The following is a 12108-nucleotide window of genomic DNA, read 5'->3' on the forward strand; positions in this document are numbered from 1 at the left end:
CTTAAGCATATCAAATTGTGATATCTTAAAACCTCTTTTAAGATATTTCTAGTTCAGGAGCAATTCGAGGTATACATATGACATATGATGTAGAGAATTTTTGTCTAACAAATCTTCAATTGTTGCCACAACAACACATAGAAAATATTTTCACGTCTGGTGATCATATATTTCTTGCAAATTCTCATTTAGCCATTAAGGGATATGAAATTAACATTATAATCCCTCTTAACATTATTGTTCTTTAGGAACAAATTTGAGGTATAAATGATCCAAAACCAATTAGTTTCCCATGGACCCGATAAATCCAACAACTTGTGATAGCCATATATACTCTTTGTGAGGCCATCCTTTTCATTAATAGCCACATATATTGATTTGCTCATAATTAAAGTCAAGTAATCAAATTTGAAGAATTCATACGAGATATAAACAAATATGGCAATAAGCTTACCTGAAACACTCGCATAAAGCTACGACGTTATCAATACTTACGGTTGCTTATCATCTCAACTGTAAGCCCAAGAAGTGCTGATGACTTTTAATGTCTTTGGAGTGATTCTCCTTTCTACTCTATTCACGAAATAGAAATCAATCTCAAAGTAAGTGCTCAAAATGACAGAGTCTTGTGCTGATAACGTGTTATGAAATGCCAAAGAAGCTGAGGGAGGGAGAGAGATTTTATTGCCCTTTCAATTGATGTATAACTAAACTGAATTGACTTCCTATTTATAAAAGAACTGAAGCTGCTCTATAAGCTACTTCAAAGAAGCTGCTGTGTAAGCTACTTGCAAGTTGTCTGCTTGATTGTAAGCTTATCCATGAGAAGCTACTTGCAAGTTGTTGTGTAAGCTACTTAGAAGCTGCCTGCTTGATTGTAAGCTTAACCATGAGAAGCTACTTGCAAGCTGCTGTGTAAGCTACTTGCAAGTTGTCTGCTTGATTATAATCTTATCCAGGAAAATGTGTATTTGAATGGACATCCACAATACAGTGTATTTATAACAATAATTCTTATATAAAGTTGCATATAGTTAAAAATTTAATTTTGACTATACTACTTCGAGAAGGTTTTCTTTTACTGCTTATAATGTCACATGTCAGATTTCAAAAGTTGAATGCATCTATAAGAATTCATAGTATATGTGCTCAAAACCAAAAAAGAAATCTAAGAATCTGTAATGTAGGTTCTCAGCAGCCAAAACAATGAACTGTCAATCATGTCTTTTTTAGATGTCATTATGTTGTATATGTCGGAAATTTGGTGTTGGAGACTAACTTATCCTCCATCTTAAATACTTATTTTGGTGAATGATGGATAAATACAATTTCTTGTCTGTACGCTCGGTTATTGATAGAGTGAATAGATCTGTCATTTCTTAAAATCTCTCTTCTGATTCAAAATCGTAGTGTAACATGTATCCTCCCCTGTTCCAGTCATGGAATAGATGAAATAAATCAAAAAATGGATTTTTGTTCAAGAATGAAATCTTACTGGAACTCTTTCTCTAAGGGGTTGTTGTGTAACAAGCGCATAATGTCCACTGGAACGCTCATGGATTTTATCATCAACTTGATGAATTAATTTCAAGATCACCAGTGAAAATAAGTCAACAAATCTCAAATTGATTTATTCACTTGGTCTTGCTCATGCCACTTTTAATTAGTACTTTTAGAAATATTACTCTTCTGGTAACTTTTTTATTTCTTCTTGTTTATAAATAGGACGAAAGGAGAATTGTTTCATAGACAAAGGAATAGTCCGCGCAAGCGCGTTCCTACATCATCTATCGACTACAGTTTGTTTCTGTTCTGGTTTGGATATCTTTTCAGTTGAAGGGGAGTGTTAGAACTAGAGCAACCATAAGAATCGCCGTTATATGATCATGATTTCATAGGTTCAAGTTATAAAAGCAACTTCTTGTAGAAATGTACGGTAAGAATTCATATAGAAGTGGCTGCAACATAATAGTATGTGACGAGTTCCTCCCAATCTGTTATTTTCGACATGGAACATAGATTTATGAGTGAAGATCCACTAAAATTTTAGCAAATATTTGATTTTTATTTTTAAAAGTGCTATACGATCCCTCTGTCCCTATTTATGTGCATTGTTCAGATTTTTGAGAGTTAAATATTTTAATTTTGACTATGAATTCAGACATAGAATCTTTAAAATTTTAAAATAAATTCTGTAGATTTGGAACTACATAAGTAGTTTCGGTCACAATAATTAATAATTTAAACTTTTGAAAAGGCGCATAAGCAAATAACGGTAAAAAAAGTTCGTTTAACTCTCAAAATTAAGCTGGCAAGATCTATGTAGCAAGATTGATAGTGCTAAGCCTATGATAACTACCAAGATCATCAAATGGCAAAAACCACCTGATAACATTCATAAGTTGAATACTGATGGATGCTCAAAAGGGAATCCAGGAGAGGCAGCAGGAGGAGGAATTCTTAGAGATCATCAAGGTAATATGAAAATGGCCTTTTACTCTTACTATGGCAAGTGTAGCAATAACATGGCAGAGGGTCGGGCTATTCTTAAAGGGCTTCAGTGGTGTGTTAGTAATAACTATCATGTGGTTATCATAGAATCGGACTCTCTGATGATAGTGAACATGATAAATGGGAAAAACAATACCATGTGGCAAGTTCATGACATTGTTATGCAGATTAGAAAAATCATGGAGAATGGCAATTTTCAGATTCAACACTGCTTCAGAGAAGCAAATGAAGTTGCTGACTTAATAGCAAACATTGGAGTTATGGAGAAACATGAAACCTTCTTCACAGAGACTTTTTCTTTGCCTAGACAAGTGAAAGCTGCTTTGAAGAATGATAGAGAAGGCATTCCTAATTTCAGGATCAGAATAAAAAAAAGGGCACTTCAATTTCTTGACATGAGTGGCTGGGTTTATTTCTACTTCCTTACCTTATGGGTACATGCTAGGCACTTAGCTTATGATGTATACTTCTATATAGGCAGTCCAAAAAGCTGTAACAATAGCATAGGGCACATTTTGTTCAAGGATGAATTATTTATTCTCATTATCCCTCACAGAGGAAAGGACTATCTTCCCCCTCTTGTACTCGTATTGCAGATGAAATGAACTGGTAGGGGTCTGCCTAACCCCCCACCACTGAGGTGGCTTAATTAAAATTTTTTTTTTTTGGAATGGACGGAATATGTGTAAAGTGCTATGAACCTTATTAGTTAAATTTATGCAACTTTAAATTCTAGATTCAATGTTGATTGCGCACAATAGACCCAATATTCGGCCCATCCCAAACTTTATAGCGAGAGCTCAATACATGAAGCTTCATAGCTTTCTTGTTCATGCATAATTACAACAAATTCTAGAAGGCATGGAGAGATTGTCACGCGATTATGTAAGAGGTTCAACCAAGTTGAACAAGATGTGATCTCGAGTTTCGCCATCTTGAACCCCAAATCCATCCCCAAATTGGTACATGACATGCGCCATTCGTGCTTCATTTATTACATGCTTAACAAGTTTCCGATGTGATGTAGAAAGGGTATTAAAATGGTAATTGATCTTCTTCCAAGAATCCAAAATTATGCTTTCGATATGCTCTCGGGCTACCTCCTCTGAGACAGTTTCTTCTTGCATGTAACATAAAATTGATGAAGCGACATCACCTCTCTCTAGCTCCGCCTACATGATACAAATATTGTTAAAAGAACTAGCACAGATCAAGTGGTTGGGGGGGGGGGGGGGGGGTGGCGCTTTTATTTGAATAGAATGAAAAAAAAATGAGGTAGGAGTTTGAGATTTTACCGTTGAGGTACCTTTGTCATTGCAAAGTCGAATTATAACCGAGGTATGATAAATAATTTCTTTGCAATTTTTGCATAAATCAAGGGTTTCATTTGTTATTTCATTCGTCAGACCAAAAATCACATGACAGGAAAGTAATGGACCGGAGGAGGAGATCCACCCATTGTCAAGATACTCTTCAAGTGTTGGTATATGGCCTTTGTGATACCAGGTTGCTTCCACCAGCAAGGCTTTACAGAAGTTGACCCACTGAATTATTGAAACATCAGAAGACTTTGGTCAAACATGCATGAAAAATCATAGGTACCGGAAAAATTTGACTTTTCCAAGTATAGCTTAGTTTTTTATGTGACGACAAATTGGCTCTTTTAGGGATTGATGTGGTGCTCTTTTCATCCTATATAACATAAATAGGCGATAAATAATTATAAAATTGACAGAGAATACTAGTTTTAAGGCAGTAACCTAGCAACTTAGGTTGATACTCCTATATAGTATTTTGGAACCACGTTTCTTAAATTAGCTTAGGCTACATTATTGGGTATTTTGTACCGCATAAGGCCCACTAATTCATGGAAACCCATGTACAAATTAAATGCACTAAAGAATCACATATGATGACTGTCGAGAAAATAAAACACAATTTTCGAAGAGAGATAGGGGACGAAATTGGACGCTTTATGCAAGCAAGAGATGAAATAGGAAAAAATCTTGTTAGTTTAGCAGATAGAGAAGGATGAGGAAGAAGGATTGAATTTCATTTTTTGGCAAAAAGACCAAAAGGTCCTTCTAATTCATGTGGACTTAAGATTGTATTAGGGACATTTTTGTGAATCAAAAAATGGATGCACTGTTATCCTACAGCCTTTCATATTGTAGTTTAGCAAATATTGATTTCTTAACACCAGTTTTGGCTTTTAATTTAGGCACTTCAGTTTGGCCCGCCTATAAAGCATTAGAACATTTGTTGTGCTAGTATATATGAAAGACTAATTTAGTACTAACCACTTGTTTCAGATAAGGTAATGCTGAAGGGCCACCCTTTTTTTTGTTGAATTTCAACAGATATCTCTTCCATTGTATCATGCAATATTCTGAAACAAATCTGAATACACTCTGGTAGACATTGTACTTCATTTGGATCCCACCTAAATGTGAAAAGTCTCATTTTATGATTATTATGCATTTAAATATTAACAACTTAATTAATTTTAAATTGACATGTATTAAATGTTGTAAGTAGCTTGTGAGGATCTACTTTTCTATGGCACGAGTGAATTGCTCCACGTCGGGTAATGAACCATAAATATCATAAACATCATCTATAATTAAAATTAATTGAATCACTTTGGTGAGCCATTTTCTCACGCTTCCATGTTGAGGCTCTGAGGTAACTCCAACAGCGTAAAAGAAGCTTTCTACTATCCTGTCCCTTGTAAAGTACAAATCTTCAACTATGCAAAGATTCCTCCACCATCTGTGTAATTCACAGTAAAAAAAAATCAGATTGGAAACGACAAGAAAGCTAGGTAAGGCAGATTCAATGAAATAGTTAAGGTGAGCGCAAATAGTTTTGAAAAATAAAAAGATAAGAATGAATTTAAGTAGTTATCATTTGACAGCTTTTAAATACCTTATCACATGTTTGAGATCTTTTTGGTGTGTGGCTTGAATAATATTGAAGTTAAGTTTTGCCAACTTCAACAACATTGGATTCGTGTAACACTCTAGTTCTTCTTGAGCATTAAGGTGTCTTCTAACATCGTACCATCTAACTCTCAATGCCAACGGATAGTACTTCAAGCTATTGCTCAAATGTTCCTCATTAGTACTAAATCTGTCAACATTTGATGTAGATAAATTCTTGAAGTTTTTGGTTGAGAAAATTCTTATGTCGTTTAGTAAGTTTTCATCATCCATGCTCAGATATGACCCTTCCAAAAGCTCCAGTAATGTTTTGATATCTGAGAATTTCTTTGTCATGAGTTTCCCTTTGGCAGCGAACAAGCCCTTTAACATATCTGTAGTACAACAACGGAAGTATATATAAGAGAATAAAAAGAGGAAAATAGGAGAAATGTCATTTTCCGTTGTAACATATTAAAAGTTAACTTCCCAATTGGCCATCCAATATTGTCTTTTTTTCTCTGTACAAACCACTAAGCTAGCTTTAACGAAAAATAATTTGTCGCTTTAAAATCATTCTCCTTGCTATAGTAGTGCTATTTTCCTCAATAGCGAATAGTGGAGGTATATAACCTCCGCAAATTGTAATTTCAACCTCCGTAAATTATCAATTTTTTTGTAGTGCTATTTTCCTCAATAGCGGAGTCACCTTTGTCTGATGGGTGTCAATTCGCTGAAAAGGTACACTTTATAGATAGGTATTTTCTTTATGTATACATATGCTATATGTTGAATTTCCTTAGTTGATTCTTCATGTGTTAATTAATTTCTTTATATTTTGACTTTCCTTAGTAAAAATCCTAACTCTCCCATTGATTTTTCTACCAAAGCCACAAAACTAAATTTGATAATTCCAACTTACCATTTTTACTAAAGTCACTTTTTTTCTTATAAATAACGTTACAATTAGGGTACAAACTATACGGATCCTAGACGATGAATAGACACGTAATTAGTTGATAACCTTGTGAAGCATGGTAGCCATGTTCCCTGAGGAGCCTGAAGCACAATGCAGTAGCATAGAGATCCTCATCCTTTGAGCTTGAATAATTAGCACCACTGTTCATGCGCTTAATTATCTTTTCCAAAGCTTCCTTCGTTCCAACCTCGAAGTAACTACTGAGGCCAAATTTGTCAATTCTGTCAACAAGTTCCAGCGGGGTCAGCGGACTAATGGTGTTTGAAAACGTGCAACTCACTTCCTTTATTAGCTTCTCAGCTTCAACTTTGTACTTCTTTTTCTGCATGCACGAGCAATTATTAGTACTCGTAAAATTTAAGAAATGATAATAATTAAAAGTAGATTTTCATTAAAGATAGGATTCGGAAAATACTCACAGAATATTCACTTGTAAGAGAAAGTAAATGATCATATTTCCATATGTTTGGTTTATAGGTAGAGATCCTCCTTTTAGGATTACTTTGCTTTTCTATAGTATGAAGATTTTGTGTCTGCATTGTGGAAAGAATGGTCATAACGTTTCTGCAAGCCATGATTCGAGATAGTGTCATATTGGCAGGTACAGAGGATATATATAAGAACCACTTAAAAATGAGCAGGAAAAAAATATGCGAATGTCATTCAATTATTTGCTCTAGCTTTGTCGTTAGTAGAGTGGTTGAGGAGTCCTTTTCATGTACAGTACGAGGTAACACATATTACACTTACTAAGTACGAGGTAATATAATTGTATTACTTACTCCATCCGTTTGAATTTATGTGAATCTATTTAACTGGACACGAAATTTAAGAAAATAGAGAAGACTTTTAAACTTGTGATGTAAAATGAGTCACATATACTTTGTGTGGCTATAAATCATTGCATAAAGATAAATTGTTTTCGAATATAGAAAGATGTCATTTTTTTGACACGAACTAATAAGGAAATGAGTTCACATATATTGAAACAAATGGAGTATTACTTACTATACATAAGTGGCTAGGAGCAGCCCCCTCTTCAACGTACAACATGCCTAAGAAATGATAATAATTAAAAGTAGATTTTGATTAAAGATAGGATTCGGAAAATACTCACAGAATATTCACTTGTAAGAGAAAGTAAATGATCATATTTCCATATGTTTGGTTTATAGGTAGAGATCCTCCTTCTAGGATGACTTTGCTTTTCTATAGTTTGAAGATTTTGTGTCTGCATTGTGGAAAGAATGGTCATAACGTTTCTGCAAGCCATGGTTTGAGATAGTGTCATATTGGAAGGTACAGGGGACATATACAAGAACCACTTAAAATGAGCAGGAAAAAAATATGCGAATGTCATTCAATTATTTGCTCTAGCTTTGTCGTTAGTAGAGTGGTTGAGGAGTCCTTTTCATGTACAGTACGAGGTAACACATATTACTCACTTACTAAGTACGAGATAATTACTTTACTACTATTAAAAAGAGGGAGTTGTTACTCACTTTCTCATCGACCTATGTATTATATATTAAACAATAATTAATATTAAAAAAAATTATAGGCTTCATATATATTAAATAATAACTAATAGTAAAAAAAATGTGTAAATTAATAATGTAAAAAAAAAAAGTGTCCCTCGTATTAAAAAATCAAACAATATTCATGTAATTTTTAAAGTATCTCATTAAGTCAATAATGATGGATTCATTGTCACGTGCGTATTCGTAGCAAACACTATTATAATAAAGTTTTAAATACGGAGCACAAACTACAATGTTATATTAATCGTGTTTTGAACATAGTATCCCATATTGACAAAATCAAGCAATATATATAAAAAACAAACAATGTCAAAAAAAAAAGTGCAAAAAAAAATTGTGGGCGCTATATATATATATATATATATATATATATATATATAATATATGCATAAAAATAGTGCAAATTAATAATGTCTAAAAAAAAGTGCAGACCATATTAAAAAATCAAACAATATTCATTTAATTTCCAAAGTATCACACTAAGTCAATAATGATGGATTTATTGCCACGTGCGTATTCATAGCAAACACTAATATATTAAAGTTTTAAATACGAAGCACAAACTATAATATTATATTAATCGTGTTTTGAACATAGTATCCCATATTGACAAAATCAAGCAATATATATATTAAAAAAAAGTGAATCCCATATTAAAAAAATAAACAATGTCAAAAAAAAAGTGTAGACTTTTTAATTGTAGCAAACACTAATATGATAAAGTTTTAGATATGGAGCACAAATTACAATGTTATTATCAATCGTATTTTGAACATAGTATATATATATATATATATATATATATATATATATATATAGTGCAAACTAATAATGTCCAAAAGGGTGGGCCCCATAGTAAACAACACCAAGCAATATAAAAAAAAAAAAAACTATATAAAGCATGTGTTTAGACCCATGCTTCGTCGTCCGTTGTCCCTTAAAAAAAAGAGTGGGCCCCATACTAAATAACACCGAGCAATTAAAAAAAAAGGAAGAAAAAAAAGTGGAACTCACCATCTCCAAACTCATGGGAAAAAAAAATGGACCCTATATTATCAAAATCAAGCAATATATATATAAAAAAAAAGTGAACCCCATATTAAAAAAAAATATAATGTTAAAAAAAAATCCTAGCTTTGTATTCGTAGCAAACACTAATATAATAAAATTTTAGATACGGAGCACAAACTACAATGTTATATTAATCGTGTTTTGAACATAGTATATGTATATATATTATATGCATAAAAATAGTACAAACTAATAATGTCCCAAAAAAAAAAAGTGCACCCCATAAAGGGTGGACCTCATACTAAACAACATCAGGCAATATAAAAAAAAATAAAAAAAAAAGGTGGAACCCACCATCTCCAAACTCACTGTAAAAAAAAGTGGACCCCATATTAACAAAATCAAGCAATATCAAAAAAAAAAAGTGAACCCCATATTAAAAAAAAAAATAGAACCCCATATTAAAAAAAATAATGTCAAAAAAAAAAGTACAGACTTTGTATTCGTAGTAAACACTAATATACTAAAGTTTTAGATACGGAGTACAAACTACAATGTTATATTAATCGTGTTTTGAACATAGTATATGCATAAAAATAGTGCAAATTAATAATGTAAAAAAAAAGTGCACTCCATATTAAAAAATCAAACAATATTCATGTAATTTCCAAAGTATCTCATTAAGTCAATAATGATGGATTCATTGCCACGTGCGTATCAATCCATTAGTGGGAACAGATGAAATTGCTTTTCTTCAAAAAGTTAAGTAGTCAAACCATACAGTTTTTTTTTTTTTTTTTATATTAGCCTGAGATCTAATCTAGATATTAAAGTATTGTATTTGCTATTCCGCCATGTCATTTATTTGTTATGTTCACTAAAATAAATATACTTAAAATATTTATATTTTAAAATAAGATAGAATTTAATTACTTTTTTATTTTTATTCTTACTCTAATAAATGTGAAAAGAGATTAATGTCGTAAAAAAATATATCAAATGGAGATCAAATAATGAATAAGATAAATTAGTCAAATTATAATTCTAATCGACGTTTTCTTAAAAAAACCATGCAAAAGATAACATGACAAGTAAAATGAGCTAAACCGAGAATATTTACCAAAAATTAAAAAATAATATTTCTTCGTTTAAATAGAAAATCAATTTCTACTTTGTTTCGTTTTAAACATGTAAAATTAATTTAATAATTTGAATTAGAATTATCCAAATCAAAATTTGATAAAAAAATAATAAGTATTTTACACCTTTAAATTAATCGAATTAAAATTGAAAGTATCAACTGATGCTTAAATATTGCTATTGTTTTATCTCAAAGAGAGGAAAATAGTTTCCTTTTAAACAAGTCTTCTCTTTTAAAAAATATTAATAAATTTTCCGATTTTGTATTCGTAGCAAACATTAATATAATAAAATTTTAGATACGGAGCACAAAGTACAATGTTATATTAATCGTGTTTTAAACATATATATACAATGTTATATATATAATCACTATTCAAAGACAACTACATACACATAGATGCACTATAATCTAAAGTGTTGGGCCCGTGCACAGCGCGAGCATAGGCCGTCTAGTATAATAATATTACTTAGTACGAGGTAATACAATAGTATTACTTATTACTTACTACGGAGTATATAGAAGTGGCCCCCTCTTCAACGTACAACATGCCTGCTTGTTGACCGGGGGGCAGGGGCGGGGTCCAAGACTTTTATAACCGAAAAATAAATTTTTGAAACCAAAATAACCTATTAAAAAAAAAAACCTAAATAGGCTTTACGCACAGATTATGTGCGTAAAAGGATCAAAGTGTAGTTTTACACTTAAGTCCTTTTACGCACAAAATCTGTGCTTAAAAAAGTTGAATATATCCGCCCCTTCTTCTTCCCCACTGGTCCCCCTCTAATTAAAAAAAAAAAAAACGAAAATCAGCCACTAAAGGTCCCTTTCCGAGGTTCCACGCAATCAAAAACATCGTTTTCTTGTTGATTTCCAACCCAAAAGTGGTATATTGAAGTCTAGGAATAAATTTTTTTCGCAATAAAGCGGCGTATAATTCAATTCAAAAACTCAAAATCAAAGCTTCAATCTAGGTATTTCACTACGATTTTTCTATTACATTATTAACCTAAGCATTACTATTGTGTGAATATGGACAAAAAAAAAATTTTACGCACTTTTTTTGTGTGCAAAAGTGCTGAAAACAGCCCTTTTTTAATTTATTTTTGTTCATTTGTTGTTCATTTGTTAATTGTTTATTTATTAACCTAAGCATTACTATTGTGTGAATATGGAAAAAAAAAAAAATTACGCACTTTTTTTGTGCGCAAAAGGGTTGTTTTCAGCCCCTTTTTTCATTTTTTTTATTTGTTTAGTTATTGTTAATTTTTTAATTGTTTATTTAGTATTTGGTAATTGTTAGATTAGTTTTTTGAATTGTTAGACTAGCTAATTATTTATTTAGTTTTTGTTAAGCCAATTGTTTATTTAGTAATTTACTAGTTTCTCACTTTATTTAATAATTATATGCTAATTAATTTTTAATTATTTGATTAGTTAGTTAATTTTTTATTTATTAATTAATTATATGCTAATTGTTTACTAGCTAATTGTTAATTTTTTGATTTGTTAATTATTAATCTTTATATCTTTAATTGTTAATTTATTTATTTGCTAATTAGAAATTGAAAATCCTTAGTTTAGGATTCAATCCTTTGTATAATTTCTCGATAAAAGATTACATAACTAATACTACGTATTAGAGGTTAATTAAAAAAATAATGATTAATTTAAAATGCGTAAAAAATATACCACTTTAATCCTTACTTCATGTATTAATGATTAATTTAAAATGCCTAAAATATATAGGACACCACCATGGAGCCGGGACCCTTCGACAACAGAGAAGTACTTTATCTACAGCATAAGCATAGGTCCCAGTATATATGGGATGCACCGGTATCCTCTAGTAGAGTGGTCCGTACCCATTCGGGGGAGTCAGCATGGGATATTCTAGAGGCTATTCCCCCACATCCCCGTGTCATAGATATACTACGTCAGGGCGGTATCTACCGGTGCATCGAGGTTGGTCGGCTTGTGCACAATAGGGCTCTAGTGACGGCC

The 12108-nt window shown here is 31.8% G+C and overlaps 1 pseudogene; it reads right to left on the bottom strand.

Annotated features, from left to right (window-relative positions):
* Positions 1 to 3271: 3271 nt before the first annotated feature.
* On the bottom strand, positions 3272 to 7007 carry LOC132624160 (alpha-farnesene synthase-like; annotated as a pseudogene).
* Between the last annotated feature and the right edge of the window lie 5101 nt (positions 7008 to 12108).

The sequence above is a fragment of the Lycium barbarum genome, chromosome 12 (assembly GCF_019175385.1).
Source record: "Lycium barbarum isolate Lr01 chromosome 12, ASM1917538v2, whole genome shotgun sequence".
Taxonomy (NCBI): domain Eukaryota; kingdom Viridiplantae; phylum Streptophyta; class Magnoliopsida; order Solanales; family Solanaceae; genus Lycium; species Lycium barbarum.